Consider the following 5,641-nt stretch of genomic DNA (forward strand, 5'->3'; position numbering starts at 1 on the left):
ATCTCATGGGGCAGCTAGGTGGTGCAGTGAGTAAAGAGCCAGCCCCAGAGTCAGGAGGACCAGAGTTCAGTTGTGGCCTCAGATACTTAACATCCACACAAAAAAACTAGCCGTGTAACCTTGGGCAAGTTCCTTAACCCCAACTACCCTCCAAAAAAAAAGGCAAAAACAAAAACAAACAAGAAAGGGGATCTCAAATGGGTGGGAGTTCATTAGCTCACTATAGACCATATATATTTTAACATTTTGAGTAAATTCTATTTTATTCCTTAAATTTATTCCAAGACCAGTCAGATAAGGCTGAACCAAACAGCGACTTCATGATTGGCAGTGGAAGTAGAAGTCTAGGCTACTAAAGACTGAGTGACTTCAGTTGGACAATAAGGATTCTGCAATCTTTTAGCAAGTAAAACACAACAAACCCAAGAAAAACTGAAGAGGGCCCTGGGCAGATGGGCAGAAGACTGCCCCTTGACAAGCAACTTGATTATTCTAATCCCTTGCTGGATAATTAATACAGTGGCATGCTATCATCTATAGACAAGTGTCACTTAGGGAAAGAGGTGAAAAGCTCTAAAGTGAGGGGTGAGCAATGTAACCTAGGGGAGAGAATTGAGGTTGTAGTTAAAGTCTATCCCAACCCCAGGGGATAGGGGGTTGGAACGAAAGGGGGACAAGAGTACTTATGAGTTGAAGACAGGATAGAGGAGAATTCCTTGCTACTGCTACTGTCAAAGAAAGATTTCAAGGAAGGAGACCATAAGGTCTTCCCACCAACTGTTTTAGCAGTGCTAATATTATGATTTCCCTATTCTAAAAATTGCCTTGGCCTATGACCACTCTTTACACCACCCTTGTCAGAAAAACTAATTAATTAACGAATTCCTTAACACTAAGATATTAATGATTGAAAATGGAAGAATTTGCCATCCTTTGTGAGGTAATTGACCTTTTACTGGGATTATTACCTTAACCCAAAGGAAGAATTTTATACTGGAAGAATAGCATATATCTGAGATGGGAAAATATGGGAACTTTTTATAAAGAGGAAACATGGAATAGTGGATAGTGCTGAACTTGTAGTCTAGAAGGACTGGGTTTGAATCCCACCTCAGATAATCACTTAACCTCTCTAAGGTTCAGTTACTTCATCTTCAGAATAGATATAATAACACTTACCTCATAGGGTTGTTGTGAAAATCAAATGAGGTCATCCGTGAAAATTACTTGCAAACTTGAGTGTATATCAGTGTAGGGTCTCATTACTCCTGCTGATCCCTTATTACGCTAGCCTGTTATCCATAGGCTCACTCTTGTTTAAGGGAAGCTATGGGGCAGAGTGGATAGGTTTGGAGTCAGGAAGATTCATTTCCTTGAGTTCAAATCTGGCCTCAGACACTTACTAGCTGTGTGACCCTGGGCAAGTCACTTCCCTCTGTCTCAGTTTCCTTATCTGTAAAATGAGCTGGAGAAGGAAATGGCAAACCACTCCAGTATCTTTGCAAGAAAACTCCAAATGGAGTCATGAAGAGTCAGGCATGACTGAATAATAACACTTGTTTAACAAATAAAGGAAGAATCAGTCACAGACTTGAACTAGGTACTGTGTTTGGGTACATGACACAAATACCTCATATTTATATTTCATTTCAAAGTCAATACAAACTCTCATAACCACAATTGGAGGCATGCAGTTTTCCTAGTATTATTATCCTCCTGTGACAGATAGGGAAATTAGGGCCCTGGGAGCATAAAGTGGCTTTTTCAGAGGCAGTTAGGTGGTGAAATGGCTATCACTCTGGGTGGGGGTCAAGATGACCCAAGTTAAAATCTGACCTCAGGCAATTACTAGCCATGTGACCCTGGGCGAGTCACTTAACTTCTGTTTGCCTCAGTTTCCTAAATTGTAAAATTTTTATTATAACAACAACTATTTCCCTGGGATGTTGTGAGGGTTAAATGAGCTGATATTTGTAAAGTGCTTAACACAAGTGGTTCCCGATAGCGTAGTAGGTGCTTAATAAATACATGTTTCCCAATATATGCATTAGCTACAACAATGGAAATGGAAATGACACAACAAAAAATCAAAAGGAAACATCACAAAATTACAAATATCACACAGAAAAGGGGAAAAAAGATCACACAGGACTCAAATGAAGAGATATAAAAAGACATCCCCAATCTTCCCCTTCAGGGAGGTGGAAGGTCCCTAGGTGTTGCATGTTTTTGTACTTTGTCAATGTGTGCTGACTTTTTTTTCCTCTCTGAAAAAATACTATGAGTCATAGGGTATGACTCTCTGGGAGGGATATATGGGATACCATGGTGATGTAAGAAGCAGAAATTATCAATAAAAGCTCATTTTTTAAAAAAGAAAAGAAAAAATTTAAATGCTTGTTTCATTCCTTCCATCCTGTTCTCTCCACTACCCCATGCTGTCCCTCTCAAGTGAAGATCAAAGCTGAGTGACTTGAGGCTGCTTTAGTAGGATTGTATCCAGGACAAATGAATTTAGAGTCCCCTGCACTCTACATTGAGTGGAAAATACCTGCAGTATGCACATTTCTATATTTGCTTACATATATACACATATATTAGTGTGTATGTGTATACACACACACACATTCTATATTTACTTATCTGTGAACATATTGTATCCCCCTAAGGAGATTGAGAGCTCTTTGAGATCAGGTACTGTCTCACTTTTGTATTTGTCTCTCTGGTGCCTAATCTAATGCCTGACATACAGTAGGAATGTAATAAATGCTTGTTGATTGACTGCTTCCTAATCCTTTTTCAAAGACTTGAAGGTAGCTCATACGTCATCCCAGGATCTTTTCTCCAAGTTAGCATCCTTAATTCTTTCAATTAATCTTCATATGACTTGATCTCAACATCTTTCACCATGGTGGTTGCCCTCCTTCCAGTATCAATGTTCTTAAACTGTAACACCCAGAAATGAATACAGTACTTCAGATGTGGTCTTACCAAGTCAGAGAACAGGGGGACTCTCACCTCCTTGTTCCTAGCCTTTTTAAATGCAGCCCAAGATTGCATTTAGGTTTTTTTGGCTGCCATATCACACTGTCAATAAGCCAACAAGTTGGCAATAGGCAATTAAGTATCTACTATATGTCAGGTACTATGCAAAGTGCTAAGAATCCAAAGAAAGGCAAAAACAGTCCTTGCCTACAAGGAGTAGTAAACAGGGTAATTAGGGAGAGAATATGCAATTACGCACCTACAAGGTATACACAGGGAAAACTGAAGGTGATTTCAGAGGAAAGGCTGAGGAGTGTGTGGTGGGGGTAGAAAGGGAGAATGGGGATTGTGAAAGACCTCTTGAAGGAAACAGGATTTGAACTGACTCTTAAAGGAAGCCAGGAGGCACAAAGGAGAGCATTACAGCCATGGGGGACTGCCACTGAAAAAGAGAATGGAGTCAGGAGATGGAGTGTAGCATTTGAAGAACAGCAAGAAGACCAGTATCATTGCATCCATGGATACATTGAGGGGCCTAAAGTGTGAAAAGGATAGAAATGTAAGAAGGGACAGTTTGCAAAGGGCTTTAAAAACCAAAGAGAGGATTTTATCTTTGAATCTGGGGGGGTTTGGTTTTGTTTTTTGCTTTTTGGAGAGGGGAAGGTAGGGCAATTGGGGTTACTGGTGCTCTATTCACTGTGTCATCTAGCTTCTCCAAACCTGGAGTTTTCAGGGAGTCACTGACTCATATTTGAATTTTACATTCTACTAAAAACTCCAGATATTTTCTTTTTCAGAGTTATCCCAACCTCGTCTTGTATTAGAAAGCTGATTTTTGGAACACAAATATCTTAATTTGTAAACCTAGCATTTTTGTCTCACTCCTCACCCTTCTTGATCTCCATGTTGCATTTTGAACACTCTTTCCTCCTGCATTCTTTTCCCTCTAGTGTTTTGTGACTACTCTTTTCTGAATCTCAGTCTCCTTTGCTGGATCATCACTCAGCTCTACCGTTGTTTCCCCAAATTCTGGCTCCCTCATATTATCATTTCTATCTATATACTTCTCTCGTCGGCTTCTATAATTATAATCTCTAAGCAAATGACTCTCAGATTTATCTATCCTGCCCCAGACTCTTTCCTGTGCTCCAGTTCGCATCCCTAACTGCCCCTTACGTATTTCAAACTCAAGGGGTCCCAGAGGCATACCAACTCAGAGCATCTAAAAGAGACCTGATTATCTTCCCCACGAAATCTACTCCTCTTCCAAACTCTCCCATTTCTGTTGAGGGCACCGCCAGCATCCTAGTCACCCAGGTTCCCAACCCTAGTACTAACACTGACCCTTCTGTCCCCCTCATCCCATCTATCAAATCAGTTGCCAAATCTTGTCACCTCTGCCTTAAATCCAACACCGTCTCTTCACTCGTACAGCCATAACTCTAATTACCTCATCCCTGGATTATGGCAGTAGCCCTCTCTTAGGTTTCTCTGTGTCAACTCTGTTCCCCATGATAATCTATCACTTAGCCACCAAAGTGATTTGCCTAAAGTGCAGATCTGACCATGTCACCCCATCACTCCATAAACTAAAGTGGCTTCTTATCACCTCCAGGATCAAGTATTAACTTTGGCCTTTTAAGACATTTGCAACCTGGCCCCTTCCTACCTTTCCAATCATTGGACACTATCCAGATGTAATAGCCTCCTGGCTGCTGCTCTCACACAAGGCTTCCTCTGCCATCTTTGTCCCTCCTGTCTGGGATGCTCTTCCTTCTCATTTCCCCATCCTGGCAACCCTAATCTCCTTTAAGCCTGTGTCACCTTCTGCCTGAGGCCTTTTCTGCCCTCCTTGCATTCATCCCCAGTGCCTTCCTCTCTAATGTTACCTAATATTTAGTTTGTATATGTCCTTGGCTTCTCTTTTAAAATATAAGCTCACTGAGGGCTAGAACTGTTTCAGGTTTGGGTTTAGAGTTAATTTTTTTTTTGTCTTTGATTCCCCAGAGCTTAAAGGCACAATCCTAGGCACACAGTTGGCACTTAATAAATTTTGGTTGATTAAACCTTTACATTTATCTTATTAAATTCATCATATTATTAGATTTAGCTGGGGACAGCTAGGTGACACAGTGGATAGAACATCAGTCACGGAGTCAGGAGGGCCTGTCAGGAGTTCCAGTCCAGCCTCAGATTATTAATATTATTAGCTGCATAATCCTGGACAAATCACTTAACCCTAATAACCTCTTAAAAACAATTTTTAGCCCAGAGTACCAGCCTGTCAGAACAGCATGTTAACTATCACTCCTCAATTTTTGTCATTTGCAAAGTGGGTGGATGTCATCTATAGTTTTTTGCAAGTTATTTATTGACAAAAATATTAAGCAGTACAGGGTAGTACAGATCTTTGGGAACTCCACTAGAGGCATCTGAAAAGCTTTCAATGACCATTAAAGTCTACTATGTGAGTCTGGCCAGCCCTGTTTTTAATCAGGCCTCCCTATTGTTTCTGATCTGTCTCTTTCTGTTTCTTGGTCCCAGTTTCTCCCACTGTCACCCTTTCTGGATGTCTAATTACAAAGAGATTTTCTCCCCCCCCGCACCCCCTTTCCACTGCACCCCTTCCACACACACCCCATAGGAACACACAGAC

The 5,641-nt window shown here is 40.9% G+C and overlaps 1 protein-coding gene across 1 annotated transcript in view; it reads right to left on the reverse strand.

The window, feature by feature from the left end:
* Positions 1-5,641, reverse strand: part of EMG1 (EMG1 N1-specific pseudouridine methyltransferase) — a 370,137-nt gene that overhangs the window by 21,272 nt on the left and 343,224 nt on the right. The window lies entirely within an intron of this gene.

Source organism: Petaurus breviceps, unplaced genomic scaffold (genome assembly GCF_028583685.1).
Source record: "Petaurus breviceps papuanus isolate PSGF00001 unplaced genomic scaffold, PetGlider_PUasm1.0 470, whole genome shotgun sequence".
Lineage (NCBI taxonomy): Eukaryota > Metazoa > Chordata > Mammalia > Diprotodontia > Petauridae > Petaurus > Petaurus breviceps.